This window comes from Salmo trutta, chromosome 36 (genome assembly GCF_901001165.1).
Source record: "Salmo trutta chromosome 36, fSalTru1.1, whole genome shotgun sequence".
In the NCBI taxonomy this organism is placed as follows: Eukaryota; Metazoa; Chordata; class Actinopteri; order Salmoniformes; family Salmonidae; genus Salmo; species Salmo trutta.
In genome coordinates, this window is record NC_042992.1 from 5377332 (window position 1) to 5393694 (window position 16363).

Consider the following 16363-nt stretch of genomic DNA (forward strand, 5'->3'; position numbering starts at 1 on the left):
TATGTCTACTTTGTGATGTCACTAAAATAATCAGAAAAACTGAACAACAAAATACTGGTACTTAGGAAAAAAACACATTCCAGCTGTAAACTTTCCACCCTATGGGATGTTAATAAAATATGAGGAACGATGAAACTATGTTTGAAAAGATAGAACTATGGGTTTAGTCTTCTAATGAGATAATAGTTTTTCATGTCGATTGCACACTAACTAAGCCCGCCCCTAACGCCTCTACCTGAGATACCAACTCTCCCCTCCACCTGAGATACCAACCCCACCCCTCTACCTGAGATTCTACCCCACCCCTCTACCTGAAATACCAACCCACCCCTCTACCTGAGATACCAACCCACCCCTCTACCTGAGATACTACCCCTCCCCTCCACCTGAAATACCAACCCCACCCCTCTACCTGAGATACTACCCCTCCCCTCCACCTGAGATACCAACCCCACCCCTCTACCTGAGATACTACCCCTCCCCTCCACCTGAGATACCAACCCCACCCCTCTACCTGAGATACTACCCCTCCCCTCCACCTGAGATACCAACCCTCCCCTCCACCTGAGATACTACCCCTCCCCTCCACCTGAGATACCAACCCTCCCCTCCACCTGAGATACTACCCCTCCCCTCCACCTGAAATACCAACCCCACCCCTCCACCTGAAATACCAACCCTCCCCTCTACCTGAGATACTACCCCTCCCCTCTACCTGAGATACCAACCCCACCCCTCCACCTGAGATACCAACCCCACCCTCCACCTGAGATACCAACCCTCCCCTCTACCTGAGATACCAACCTTCATCCTCTACCTGAAATACCAACCCTCCCCTCTACCTGAAATACCAACCCTCATCCTCTACTTACAGCACCCAATATGCCAGTCACGTCCTGTTAAAGGTCCCAAAAAGCTGCTGTCTGCCGTTACCATTGTTTGTGCCATGTTGTTTCTTGTTGCCATAGTTCTCTCCATATGGTGTGGTGATGTTTCTCTTGATGTTGTCTCATGTTGCCACAGTCTGCCGGCTGATGTATCTGTGCTGTTGTCAAGATTCCTCCGTCTGTCTTTTTTTCACCCTCTGCCTCACAGGAGGCCTTGTCAGGCCGTCAATGTAAATAACAATTTGTCATATAGCCAGCTGTGAAGAGAAAGAATCCTGCTAAAGCTTTCAATACCACAATTCAGAGAGGGCACAGGGCCAGATATGATGTGTCTTTTTGTTAGTGTCTAGCAGAGTCAATGAGCTATTTAAAATCCAGTTTCAAAACGTTCAGAGCTGCCCTTTTGTAATGTCATTACAACTACAATAGAATGGACGACAGTGGAATCTATTTCCATGTTCTGACGTAGTACATTCAGGAGCAGCTAAGTAATTGTAAGGGCTTTGGTAGTCGCGTTGCAGGAACGAGGCACAGGAAGCAACGAACACAGGGAGTGGTGTTTTTAATAACACTGAAGCAAAAACAAAGTTCCCAAGCACAGGGGAATAAACACAATGAGCGACAATGCAAAGCCGACACGAACAAGAAGTCGACATACAATAATCAATCCCGCACAACAAGGAGCGGGCCAGCTAAACTAAATAGCCCACCTAATGGCTAATTGACCACAGGTGTCCAAAACCAAAAAAAGGGAAAAGCAAAAGGGAATCAGAGGCAGCTAATAGGCCGGTGACGACGACCGCCGAGCGCGACCCGAGCAGGAGGAGCCGCCACCGTCGGTGGGAATCGTGACAGTAATGCAATTTACTCGAGCTCCGGGATAGGACATTGTTTTTGCACCAGGAACGGTCACATTTCATACTGTGGAGCTGCCTAAAATCACGGCTGGCGAGAAGGAAATCCGCCCACTCCCACTTTTTACAGGATTCGGAGAACACTTTGTGGACGGGCGAGAGACTTGAGCCTGTTGCTCCTGGGCACCTGGTTCAGGCCTCCGACAGATGGAGAAACCCTGCTCGATCAAGAGCAGGGAAGGAAGGTAGCTGACGTCGACTTCGAAATTGTAGGCAATGCAGCAGCAGACACAGGCACCCCCAGCGATAAAGGTGCAGGAAGATCAGGCTCCAGGACAGCGAAAATATTCGTTGTTTGTATCCACTCAGTGCCTCTCGTTGAGAGTGTAGACTACTTTGCGGGAGGCCGCTGTCTTCGGTTTACACGGCGGGTGACGTGACCATCATTGATTGCCTTGCTCTTCTTGCTGTGCTCCTTCAACTCTGCTTTCAGATGGGGGAGCTCTGGGCAATACCGGCCAGTCAGATAACGACAAACGACAATGCATCCAACAAACATCCAACAAGCGCAAACGCAGTCCAGCCACCGGTGTAGAAAATGTAAACATTCCACTCTGCGTTTTCCCCAGTTTCTTATGTAGGCTGGCGAACTGCGTGATCAAGGAAGCCACCTCCAGCCTATGATCCTTGTCAAGCAAACAATTGCTACATTGGAACTCTGAGGGATTCAGTTTGTTCCGAAACAAAGCGTAGTAGATACAGATCTTACAGCACTGGAACCATTCATTTACTTCTCCAGACAAAGAAGGCTCAATTGCAAAACTCTTGTGATACCAACATAGTTAGCTGGATTGCTAGTAGCTTAGGGGTGGTATACAGAAGATAGCCTTATTTGGTAAAAGACCAAGTCCATATAATGGCAAGAACAGCTCAAATAAGTAAAGAGAAATTACAGTCGAGCATTACTTTAAGACATGAAGGTCAGTCAATCCAGAACTTTGAAAGTTTCTTCAAGTGCAGTTGAAAAAAATCATCAAGCGCTATGATGAAACTGACATGTATGAGAACCACCACAGTAAAGGAAGATCCAGAGTTACCTCTGCTGCAAAGGATAAGTTCATTAGAGTTACCAGCCTCAGAAATTACAGCACAAATAAATGTTTCACAGAGTTCAAGTAACAGACACATCTCAACATCAACTGTTCAGAGGTGTAATGAATGCGAGGGGAGACAGAGAGCAGTTTTCAAGCCCAGGGCGCAGCAGGTGTTTATTGCAAAGGACCAAAGGAGGAGGCAGGTAGTTGGGTCCAGGGGCAGGCAGAAGGTCCAAAAGGGCAACAGTACAGGCAGGGAATAGGCAAAAGGCATCGTTAGTGAGGCAGGCAAAAACTATCATACACAAGAGGAGTAAACTGCTGGAAAAACAGAGCTCAGAAAGACGTGTCACAAAACAAACAATAACTCACAGTGATGGGAACTGAACTAAATAGTGTGCGATAATGACATACAGGTGTGTGAACAGGTGATTAGAATTCAGGTGATTGGGATCTGGAGAGTGAGCTGCGTTCAGGGGATCTAGGTGTTTGAGAGTTTGAGCTGGAAAGAGGGCTGGAAAGTGACCTGCGTTCAGCGGATCTACGTGTTTGAGGGTGTGAGTTGGAAGCAGAAGTTACAGGCCTTGACGGCCTAGGAAGCTGAGCAGGGGGCCTCCCCCGGGGGCATGGAGCTGAGTGGTCAGGACGGTTACTGTGGAAAGCCAGGATCATGGCCGGGTCGAGGATGTCCTGGGCGGGGACCCAGGACCGTACTTCGGGTCCGTATCCCTCCCAAACCACCAGGTAGTGGATGCAACCACCCAGGTGCTTGGAGTCAAGGAGGGCTTGGACGGAATAAGCCGGTCCACCGCCGACGTCAAATGGAGGGGGTACACCAAGGTGCACCACAGGAGGATGGAGAGGGCTGTACCACACAGGCTTGAGAAGGTACACTTGGAAGGATGAGAAGATCCGGTAATGGTGGGGCAACTGGAGGCAGTAGGTGACAGGATTGATGCGGTGTGTTATTTTGAAGGGACCAATGAACCGGGGACTGAACTTTTTCACTAAGCCGGATGTCTCGGGTAGAGAGCCACACACATTGCCCAGGGTGGAAGAGTGGAGTAGGTCGGCGACGCCGGTCAGCGAACCGTTTCTGGGAGAGGGAAGCTTGATGGAGGTGCCGATGTGCGGTCTAACAAACCTGCTAGCTCCGTCGAAACCACTCATCGATGGCAGGCACAGTTCCGGGCACTGTCTCCTATGGGAACGGGCACTGTCTCCTATGATATCCGAGGACACACTGAAAAGGAGTGAGATGGAGTGAGGAATGCACCTGGGAGTTCTGTGCGTATTCGGCCCAGGCTAGATAGTGACTCCACTTGTGTGGTTGGTGATTGCAGTGCTGGCGAAGGTACTTCCCTATTTCCTGATTCAGGCGTTTCGTCTGCCCGTTGGTTTGGGGATGGTATCCGGAGGATAGGTTGATGGAGACCCACAATCGGTCGCAGAAGGCTCGCCACACCCTGGAGACGAACTGTGGTCCCTGATCCGAAACGATGTCTTCCTGGATCCCATACAGACGAAACACCTGTTGGAACATGCACTCGGCCATTTCCATGGCATTAGGTAGATGCGGAAGGGGGATGAGTCGGCGCATCTTGGAGAACCGGTCCACTACAACTAAAATAGTCGTGAAGCCCGAAGAGTCCGGCAGATCCGTGAGGAAATCCATGGCAATGTGGGACCATGGTCTGTGTGATGTAGGTAAAGGCTCAAGCTTACCGGTAGGTAGTTGGCGAGGGCTCTTTGCCCAAGCACAGGCGGGACAGGAAAGAACGTAATCTCAGACGTCGGCTGTTAGGGATGACCCCCAGAACTTGTGTGTCAGTAGCTCCGTGGTCTGGGTGATTCCAGGATGGCCAGAACTCAGTGAGGTATGGCATCACTGTATTAGTTGGGGTCTGACGGACGCAGGAACGTAGGTCTTTACCTTCCTTCTTGCCCTTTGTGCTGTTGTCTGTGTTTGTACCATGTTTTGTGCTGCTACCGTGTTGTGTTGCTACCATGTTGTTGTCATGTTGTGCTGCTGCCATGCTGTGTTGTCATGTGTTGCTGCCTTGCTATGTTGTTGTCTTAGGTTTCTCTTTATGTAGTGTTGTGTTGTCTTTCTTCTCATTATGTGTGTTTTGTCTTATATTTCTATTTTATATTTACAAATTCTAATCCCAGCCCCCATCCCATACCCGCAGGAGGCCTTTTGCCTTTTGGTAGGCCGTCATTGTAAATAACAATTTGTTCTTAGCTGACTTGCCTAGTTAAATGAAGGTTAAATAAAAATAAAAATCTCCCTGACTAAGGCCCTTCTCCCACAATTGCTCAGGTTGGGCGGCCAGTTCTAGGAAGAGTCTTGGTGGTTTCAAACTACCACATATCTACAGTACTAAGTCCATGTGTATGTATGCATGCATGTGCCTGTGCCAATGTTTGTGTTGCTTCACAGTCCCCGCTGTTCCATAAGGTGTTTTTTTATCCGTTTTTTAAATCTAATTTTACTGCTTGCGTCAGTTACATGTGGAATAGAGTTCCATGTAGTCATGGCTCTATGTAGTACTGTGTGCCTCCCATAGTCTGTTCTGGACTTAGGACTGTGAAGAGACCTCTTGTTGTTACGCCCTGATCTGTTTCCTTGTGATTGTCACCACTCCATCCAGATGTCGCTGATTTTCCCTGTATTTTTCCTGTCTCTCTGTGCCAGTTCGTCTTGTATGTTTTCAAGTCAACCAACGTTTTTCCCGTTCTCCTGCTTTTTGCATTCTCCTTTTTCTAGTCCTCCCGGTTTTGATCCTTGCCTGATTCTGGACTATGTACCCACCTGCCTGACCATTCTGCCTGCCTTGACCACAAGCATGTCTGCCACTCTGTACCTCCTGGACTCTAATCTGGTTTTGACCTTTTTGCCTGTCCACGACCATTCTCTTGCCTACTCCTTTTGGCAATATGGTGTTGAACGCTGAGCTGTAGTCAATGAATAGCATTCTCACATAGGTGTTCCTTTTGTCCAGGTGGGAAAGGGCAGTGTGGAGTGCAATAGATACTGCATCATCTGTGGATCTTTTGGGGCGGTATGCAAATTGTAGTGGGTCTAGTGTTTCTGGGATGATGGTGTTGATGTGGGCCATGACACTTCAAAGCACTTCATGACTACAGACGTGAGTGCTACGGGTCGTAGTCATTTAGGCAGGTTACCTTGGTGTTCTTGGGCACAGGGACTATGCTGGTCTGCTTAAAACATGTTGGTATTACAGATTAGGACAGGGAGAGGTTGAAAATGTCAGTGAAGACACTTGCTAGTTGGTCAGCGCATGCTCGCAGTACACGTCCTTGTAATCCGTCTGGCACTGCGGCCTTGTGAATGTTGGCCTGTCTAAAGGTCTTACGGCTGCAGAGAGCGTGATCACACAGTCTTCTGGTACAACTGGTGCTCTCATGCATGTTTTAGTGTTATTTGCCTCGAAGCGAGCATAGAAGTAGTTTAGCTTGTCCGGTAGGCTCATGTCAATGGGCAGCTCTCGGCTGGGCTTCCCTTTGTAGTCTGTAATGGTTTGCAGGCCCTGCCACATCCGACGAGCATCAGAGCTGGTGTAGTACGATTTGATCTTAGTCCTGTATTGACACTTTGCCTGTTTGATGGTTCTTCGGAGGGCATAGCGGGATTTCTTACAAGCTTAGAGTCCCTTTCCTTCAAAGCAGCAGCTCTTCCCTTTAGCTCAGTGCAGATGCTGCCTGTAATCCATGGCTTCTGGTTGGGGTATGTACTTATGGTCACTGTGGGGACGACGTCCTCGATGCACTTATTGATGAAGCCAATGATTGATGTGGGGTACTCCTCAATGCCATTGGAGGAATCCCGGAACAGTCTGTACAAAACAGCCCTATAGTTTAGCATCTGCTTCATCTGACCACTTTTTTTATTGATCTAGTCACTGCTGCTTCCTGCTTAAATTTTTGCTTGTAAGCAGGAATCAGGAGGATGGAAGGCGAGGGAGAGCTTTCTATGCATATCTGTGTGTGGAATATAGGTGGTCCAGAGTTCTTTTCCCTCTGGTTGCACATTTAACATGCTGATAGAAATTTGGTAAAACTGATTTAAGTTTCCCTACATTAAAGTCCCCAGGTTACCAGGAGCGCTGCCTCTGGGTGAGCTTTTCTTGTTTGCTTGTGGCGAAATACAGCTCATTAATTGCAATCTTAGTGCCAGCCTCTGACTGTAGTGGTATAACAGCTACAAAGAATACAGATGAAAACTCTCTCAGTAGGTAGTGTGGTCTACAGCTTATCATGAGAAACTCTACCTCAGGTGAGCAATAGCTCGAGACTTCCTTAGATATCGTGCACCAGCTGTTGTTTACAAAAATACATAGACTGCCCCCACCTGTCTTACCAGACATCGCTGTTCTATCCTGCCAGTACATCGTATAACCAGCCAGCTGTATGTTGATATTGTCGTCGTTCAGCCACAACTCCGTGAAGCATAAAATGTTACAGTTTTAAATGTCCCGTTGGTAGTTACATCTTCCCCGTAACTTGTCCATTTTATTGTCCAAAGATGAGCATGTTTTCTAGCAGAATTGTGGGAAGTGTGTGTTTATTCAATCGCCTCCGACTTCTCAGAAGAAGCCTCTCTTTCTCTAACTGGATTATATTTGAGAGTTGCTTCCATTAAAGGTTGTTTGAGAATCAGCTGGAGGAGTCCAGGCTGTTGCTGCTCAGGATAGTTACTAATTACACCAGGTCAATGCTCTACATGTAAAGCATGCTGTGTGTTTAATCATTAAACGTGCTTCTTTACTTCCATGGCCCTGATTACATTATCATAGCAACAGCCAGGGACTTCTCAGCGATCTGCATACTTGTGTTTATTCAAGTGTGTGTGTGTGTGTGCGTGTGTGTGTGTGTGTGTGTGTGTGTGTGTGTGTGTGTGTGTGTGTGTGTGTGTGTGTGTGTGTGCTGTCTATACCTGTTCATTGTTGTGGAAATAACATAGTAGACTTATCTCAGGTAGGTAGGATCACACACACACACACACACACACACACACACACACACACACACACACACACACATACACACACACACCCACACACACACTCACCCTCACACACACACACACACACACACACACACACACACACACACACACACACACACACACACACACACACACACACACTCACCCTCACACACACACACACACACACACACACACACACACACACACACACACACACACACACACACACATGTTGAGTTCACGTCCATGTGTGTATGTGATTGAGGAGAAGTTGTTGCTTTGCGTTTGGCAGAATAGGATGTATTCCTTTATATCTGTGAGTGCTATGTTGGTTTATTGATGCTATGTGACTTTATTTGAGAAGCAGGGTTGAATGAGTTCACAAAGCTGTTAGCTCAAGTTCTCTGTGTCCCTCCCTCCCACTCTCTTTCCACTCTGTAAACAGCACCACCCCCTCTCTCCGTCTCCCCCTCTACAACTCCCTCTCGCTCTCTCAATTTTTTCAATTCAATTTAAGGGGCTTTATTGGCACGGGAAACATATTATAACATTGCCAAAGCAAGTGAAGTAGATAATAAACAGAAGTGAAATAAACAATATTACACTCACAGAAGTACAAATGTCATATTATGTATATATAAAGTGTTGTAACGATGTACAAATAGTTAAAGTACAAAAAGGAAAAAAAAAAAAATACATAAATATGGGTTGTATTTATAATGGTGTTTGTTCTTCACTGGTTGCCCTTTTCTTGTGGCAACAGGTCACAGATCTCGCTGCTGTGATGGCAGACTGTGGTATTTCACCCAATAGATATGGGAGTTTATCAAAATTGGGTTTGTTTTCAAATTCTTTTGCTGGTCTGTGCAATCTGAGGTAAATATGTGTCTTTAATATGGTCAAACACTTGGCAGGAGGTTAGGAAGTGCATCTCAGTTTCCACCTCATCTTGTAGGCAGTGTGCACATTGCCAAGTCTCTGTCTCCATTTCCTCTCTCTCTCTTTCCACCCTCTCCCTCTCTGTCTCTCTCTGTCCATCTCCCCCTCTCTCTTCATCTTCTCTCCCCCTCTCTCTCCATTTCCCCCCTCTCTCCATCTCCCCCCTCTCTCTCAATTCCCCAATCTCTCTCTTTCTCCATCTCCCCCCTCTCTCTCCATCTCCCCCTCTCTCCATCTCCTCTCTCTCTCTCTCTCTCTCTCTCTCTGTCTCTCTCTCTATTCCCATCTCTCTCTATCCATCTCCCCCTTTCTCTCTATTTCTCTCTCTATCTCTCTCTCTCTCTCCATCTCCCCTCTCTCTCTCCACCCCCCCCTCCATCTCCCCTCTCTCTCTCCACCCCATCTCTCTCTTTCTCTCTCTCCATCTCCCCTCTCTCTCGCTCCACCCCCTTCTCTCTCATCTCCCCATCTCTCCTTCTCCATCTTCTCCCTCTCTTTCAGCATCTTCCCATCCCACTCTCTCTTCATCTACCCTCCTCTCTCTCTCTATCTCTCTCTGCATCCCCCCTCTCTCTCCATCTCCCCCCTTTCTCTCTCTTTCTCTCTCCATTTCCCCTCTCTCTCACATCTCCCCACTCGCTCTCTCGTTCTATCTCCTTCCCCCTCTCTCTCTTTCCATCTCCCCCTTTCTCTCTCCATTTCCCCTCTCTCACATCTCCCCACTCGCTCTCTCTTTCTATCTCCTTCCCCCTCTCTCCACCTCACCTCTCTCTCTCTCTCTCTCTCTCTCTTTATATCACCATATCCTCTCTCTCTCAATCCCCCCTCTCTCTCATCTCCCCTCTATCTCTCTCTCAATCTCCCCCTCCCTCTCTCTCCATCTCTCCCCTCCCTCTCTCTCTCTCTCTCTCTCTCCATCTCCTCCTTTTCTCTATCTCTGTCCATCTCTCCCTCTCTCTCTACATCTCCCCTCTATCTCTCTCTCCATCTCCCCTCCTCTTTCTCATCTCCCCTCTCTCTCTCATCCTTTCTCTCTCTCATCCTTCCCTCTCTCATTATCTCTCTCATCCTTCCCCTCTCTCATTATCTCTCTCATCCTTTCCCTCTCTCTTTCTCTCTCATCCATTCCCTCTCTCATCCATTCCCTCTCTCATCCTTTCTCTCTCTCATACTTCCCATCTCTCATTATCTCTCTCATCCTTCCCCTCTCTCATTATCTCTCTCATCCTTTCCCTCTCTCATTATCTCTCTCATCTCTCATTATCTCTCTCATCCTTTCCCTCTCTCATCCTTCCCCTCTCTCATTATCTCTCTCATCCTTTCCCTCTCTCATTATCTCTCTCATCTCTCATTATCTCTCTCATCCTTTCCCTCTCTCATCCTTCCCCTCTCTCATTATCTCTCCCATCCTTCCCCTCTCCCATTATCGCTCTCATCCTTCCCCTCTCTCTTTCTCTCTCTTATCCTTTCCCTCTCTCATTATCTCTCTCATCCTTCCCCTCTCTCATTATCTCTCTCATCTTTTCCCTCTCTCCTCATTTCACATTCTTCTACACATTCTCTCTCACATGCATACCAGACACTGCCGTGCTCAATAGGGGCTGTTTATATAGTCTCCTCTCAACACTCAGCCTATGATGGAAACAGACCACATTAAAACAGAGTGGAGCTCTTTAAACCTAGAACTCTCTAACCTTGTCCTAGTGTGTCAACTCTGTCCTTCTGATTTATTAACAAATATGCTGCTTTTCTCTCTCTCTCTCTCTCTCTCTCTGTCTCTCTCTCTCTCTCTCTCTGTCTCTCTCTTTCTGTCTCTGTCTCTCTCTCTCTCTCTCTCTGTCTCTCTCTCTCTCTCTCTCTCGCTCTCTCTGTCTGTCACTCTCTCTCTTGCTCTCTCTCACTCTGTCTCTCTCTCCCACCACTCTTTCCTCGCCTCTCTCTCTCTCTCTCTCTCTCTCTCTCTCCCTCTCTCTAACTCTCTCTCTCTTTCAATTCAATTTAAGGGGCTTTATTGTCAAGGGAAACATATGTTTACATTGCCAAGCAAGTGAAATGGTTAAACAAAAGTGAAATGAACAATAAAAAGTGAACAGTAAATATTACACTCACACAAGTTCCAAAATAATAGAGACATTTCCTATACAGTGTTGTAACAATGTGCAAATAGTTACAGTAAAAAAAGCCCTTTTCTTGTCTCCCTCTCAAAAACTAAAATAATAAAAATGAACAGTAAACATTACACTCACAGAATGTCTCTCTCTCTTTACTTCTCTCCACTTTCCCCTCCCCCTTACATTTTTTTGGTTTTTATTTTCTGGTTGCTTACTGCTGTGTTGTCGCTTATCTCTGTCTAATTTGTCTGTCTCGCACCAAAAAGAGAGCGGAGAACTGTGTGCCCTCCCCATAAGGTGTCTGTGTCACACCCTGATCTGTTTCACCTGTTCCTGTGATTGTCTCCAGCCCCTCCAGGTGTGGCTTATTTCCCCAGTGTATTTATCCCTGTGTTTCCTGTCTCTCTGAGCCAGTGTATTTATCCCTGTGTTTCCTGTCTCTCTGTACCAGTGTATTTATCCCTGTGTTTCCTGTCTCTCTGGGCCAGTGTATGTATCCCTGTGTTTCCTGTCTCTCTGTACCAGTGTATTTATCCCTGTGTTTCCTGTCTCTCTGAGCCAGTGTATTTATCCCTGTGTTTCCTGTCTCTCTGTACCAGTGTATTTATCCCTGTGTTTCCTGTCTCTCTGAGCCAGTTCATCTTGTATGTTTGGTCAAGTCAACCAGCGTGTTTTTCCCATACACCTTTTGCTATTCTCCTTTTTCTAGTCCTCCCGGTTTTGACCCTTGCCTGTTTCTGTACTCTGTACCCGCCTGCCTGTCCATTCTGCCTGCCTTGACCACGAGCATGTCTGCCACTCTGTACCTCCTGGACTCTGATCTGGTTTTGACCTTTTTGCCTGTCCACGACCATTCTCTTGCCTACTCCTTTTGGATTAACAAACATTGTAAGACTCCAACCAGCTGCCTCCTGTCTCTGCATCTGTTTGTCACCTTGTGCCTTGATAGTCTGTGTGAGGGTTACTGTACTGAGCTACTGGGTGCTCCACCCTGCTGTTTATTTCCACCAGTTACAGAGTCCAGTGGGGGAGGGGCCATGGCTGGGTGTAAAAAAAGAAAAGGCAATGTGTAAGGGACAGACGCTGGGAGACGAGAAGCAAGTACAGGGAGTTAATATTTGATAAATAACAGACAAAAAAACAAAACACGGACAGCGTCTGGACGGGAGAACAAAACAACATAAAGACATTAATGCTGATACAGGGAACAAACTGACAAACAGACAGATATAGAGGAGGCAGTGAACAAAGTGAAGGAGTTCAGGTCAGTCCAATGAGCGCTGATGCGCGTAATGATGGTGACAGGTGTGCGTAATGATGAGCAGACTGGCGCCCTCGAGCACCAGAGAGGGAGAGCTGGAGCAGGCGTGACACAATGGAAGGCAATGGATTGCTATGGAAGGCAATGGAAGACGATGGAAGGCAATGGAAGGCTATGGAAGGCAATGGAAGGCAATGGAAGACAATGGAAGGCAATGGAATGCTATGGAAGGCAATGGAAGACAATGGAAGGCAATGGAAAGCTACTGAAGGCAATGGAAGACAATGGAAGGCAATGGAAAGCTACTGAAGGCAATGGAAGACAATGGAAGGCAAAAGAAAATAGAAGACAATGGAAGACAATGGAAGACAATGGAAGGCAAAAGGCAATGGAAGACAATGGAAGGCAAAAGAAAATAGAAGACAATGGAAGACAATGGAAGACAATGGAAGGCAAAAGGCAATGGAAGACAATGGAAGACAATGGAAGACAATGGAAGACAATGGAAGACAATGGAAGGCAAAAGGCAATAGAAGACAATGGAAGACAATGGAAGACATTGGAAGACAATGAATGGCAAAAGGCAATGGAAGACAATGGAAGACATTGGAAGACAATGGAAGACAATGGAAGGCAAAAGGCAATAGAAGACAATTGAAGACAATGGAAGTGTCCTGACAGATATGCAAATGAACCGACGGTGGGCAAAGCTGAACACCTCCCGTTTTGCAGAGGTTAACTGTTTCAGCGCCAGACATCTACGCATTATAACTTTAGACCAGTAGATGGTGATAGCGCTGACGTCATTCGTGCATTCTTATGGGAAAATCCCGATAGCGCATAAAGCCGGAAGTATCGAGCCACATTGCTGAATTTGGCCTGAATGGAACCCCAAAATAGCTAAGGATCATGGTGAAAGTGGCCGTATCTAGCAAAGGATCATGGTCGATGTAGTTTTTTGGTCTCTATCAGCAAGTGGTCCTATGTGAAGACATATGTAGTAGTCAGAATGATCACTATTTAATTAAATATATACATTTGTAGCTTTAACTTTAAAATAATTTAAATTAGAGGTCATAATAAAAACATTTTAGAGCCCAAAACAAACAAATTTTAATTACAGTAATAATTTCCCGTTCCAGCAATCATAATTTACATAGGCTTTTTAGGGCAGACCTGGGCTTTTGGCACAGCTAGGTTGCTATGCAGTAGCCGACCAGCAGAGCTCGTGACTTCACCCTCCAGACCGGACACTGGGGGCCTGATTATAACGTTGGGCATGAGAGGTTTCTGTGTGTGTTCAGTGTGTTGCTACACCTCTTGTCTCCAGGGTTACGTAACCCCAACGGACCATTAGATATTTAATGGAGAGCTATGTAGACTGCAGCAGCAGCTAGCCTTCACACACACACACACACACGCACACACACACACGCACGCACGCACGCACACACACACACATCATGTCATTAAATTGTGTGTAATCATTGCATCAATAATTGACATGCTACATCTCAAGTTCAGCCCCTTTCTGAGCAATGTGTGTAGGACTGCAGTACCATATCATAATGGCTGTTAGTTATCTGTACTTTATGTACCGGTTCTGTTAGATATCTGTCCTTTATGTACTGGTTCTGTTAGATATCTGTCTTTTATGTACTGGTTCTGTTAGATATCTATCCTTTATGTACTGGTTCTGTTAGATATCTGTCCTTTATGTACTGGTTCTGTTAGATATCTGTCCTTTATGTACTGGTTCTGTTAGATATCTATCCTTTATGTACTGGTTCTGTTAGTTATCTATCCTTTATGAACTAGTTCTGTTAGATATCTGTCCTTTATGTACTGGTTCTGTTAGATATCTGTCCTTTATGTACTGGTTCTGTTAGATATATATCCTTTATGTACTGGTTCTGTTAGATATCTATCCTTTATGTACTGGTTCTGTTAGATATCTATCCTTTATGTACTGGTTCTGTTAGATATCTGTCCTTTATGTACTGGTTCTGTTAGATATCTATCCTTTATGTACTGGTTCTGTTAGATATCTGTCCTTTATGTACTGGTTCTATTAGATATCTATCCTTTATGTACTGGTTCTGTTAGATATCTATCCTTTATGTACTGGTTCTGTTAGATATCTGTCCTTTATGTACTGGTTCTGTTAGATATCTGTCCTTTATGTACTGGTTCTGTTAGATATCTATCCTTTATGTACTGGTTCTGTTAGATATCTATCCTTTATGTACTGGTTCTGTTAGATATCTGTCCTTTATGAACTGGTTCTGTTAGATATCTATCCTTTATGTACCGGTTGTTGTAGGTTGGTAACATGTTGTAGGTTGGTAACATGTTGTAGGTTGGTAACATGTTGATGTTGTAGGTTGGTAACATGTTGATGTTGTAGGTTGGTAACATGTTGTAGGTTGGTAACATGTTGGAGGTTGGTAACATGTTGATGTTGTAGGTTGGTAACATGTTGTAGGTTGGTAACATGTTGTGTAGGTTGGTAACATGTTGATGTTGTAGGTTGGTAACATGTTGATGTTGTAGGTTGGTAACATGTTGTAGGTTGGTAACATGTTGTAGGTTGGTAACATGTTGTAGGTTGGTAACATGTTGATGTTGTAGGTTGGTAACATGTTGATGTTGTAGGTTGGTAACATGTTGTAGGTTGGTAACATGTTGTAGGTTGGTAACATGTTGATGTTGTAGGTTGGTAACATGTTGTAGGTTGGTAACATGTTGTAGGTTGGTAACATGTTGATGTTGTACGTTGGTAACATGTTGTAGGTTGGTAACATGTTGTAGGTTGGTAACATGTTGATGTTGTAGGTTGGTAACATGTTGTAGGTTGGTAACATGTTGTAGGTTGGTAACATGTTGTAGGTTGGTAACATGTTGTAGGTTGGTAACATGTTGATGTTGTAGGTTGGTAACATGTTGTAGGTTGGTAACATGTTGTAGGTTGGTAACATGTTGTAGGTTGGTAACATGTTGTAGGTTGGTAACATGTTGATGTTGTAGGTTGGTAACATGTTGATGTTGTAGGTTGGTAACATGTTGGAGGTTGGTAACATGTTGATGTTGTAGGTTGGTAACATGTTGTAGTTTGGTAACATGTTGATGTTGAAGGTTGGTACATGTTGATGAGGTTGGTAATTTTAGCTTGAACTTTAGAAGTGTTGTTGGTAACTAAGCTGCATTTACATAGGCAGCACAATTATTATATTTTTCCACTAATTAGTATTTTGTTCAATCAGAACTGATCTTTTGCCAATAATTTGTCAAAAGATCGGAATTGAGCTTCTTCTTTAAACTCATCCTACGGAGTCTCCAGGAGTTTTTCTTTACTAATAATCAACGATTAGCTTATTATAACACTACATGACAAAATGTATGTGGCCGCCTGCTCATCGCAAATCTCATTCCAAAATCATGAGCATTAATATGGAGTTGGTCCCCCCTTTGCTGCTATAACAGCCTCCACTCTTCTGGGAAGGCTATTCCACTAGATGTTGGAACATTTCTGTGGGGACTTGCTTCCATTCAGCCATAAGAGCATTAGTGAGGTCGGGTACTGATGCTGGGAGATTAGGCCTGCCTCACAGTCTGCGTTCCAATTCATCCCAAAGGTGTTCAATTGAACGTGACTGTGCAGGCCAGTCACGTTCTTCCACACCGATCTCGACAAACCATTTCTGTATGAACCTCACTTTGTGCACAGAGGCATTGTCACTGGAACTAAAAGACCTGAACCATGAAAAACAGCCCCAGAGTATTATTCCTCCTCCACCAAACTTTACAGTTGGCACTATGCATTGAGGCAGGTAGCGTTCTCCCGGCATCCGCCAAACCCAGATTCGTCAGTCGGACTGCCAGATGGTGAAGTGTGATTAATCACTCCAGAGAACGCGTTTCCACTGCTCCAGAGTTCAATGGCGACGAGCTTTACGCCACTCCAGCCGACGCTTGGCATTGAACATAGTGATGTTAGGCTTGTGTGCGGCTGCTCGGCCACGGAAACCCATTTCATTAAACTCCAGACAAACAGTTATTGTGCTGATGTTGCTTCCAGAGGCAGTTTGGAATTCGGTAATGAGTGTTGCAATCGAGTACAGACGATTTTTACGCGAATACAATAATTTGTAGTGGTGTTCATATTCTTTTGTATATATAGTGTATAATGGATAATGTGTACAC